The sequence below is a fragment of the Penaeus monodon genome, chromosome 34 (genome assembly GCF_015228065.2).
Source record: "Penaeus monodon isolate SGIC_2016 chromosome 34, NSTDA_Pmon_1, whole genome shotgun sequence".
Classification (NCBI taxonomy): domain Eukaryota; kingdom Metazoa; phylum Arthropoda; class Malacostraca; order Decapoda; family Penaeidae; genus Penaeus; species Penaeus monodon.
Genome location: NC_051419.1, coordinates 2,844,836 through 2,845,064, shown reverse-complemented (window position 1 = coordinate 2,845,064; position 229 = coordinate 2,844,836).

Genomic DNA, 229 nt, shown 5'->3' with positions numbered 1-229 from the left:
CCTTTACCCTATGCCCCCGTCAAGCAAGTATTCGCTAAGGGCGTGTGGAACAGTCAGGTCCTCCCTAACAAATCTTCCACAACGCCCCCTTCGCCCTCTGGCATTCTTCTCGCACGCCCGCAGTCGCCGAAGTGTTCAAAAATGATCAACCAAATCGGGCTGAGTATTAGTCGGGCTGTTACATTTTCTCTTTCGTATTTGTGTGTGAGTTATTCAATTTTTTTCTCAT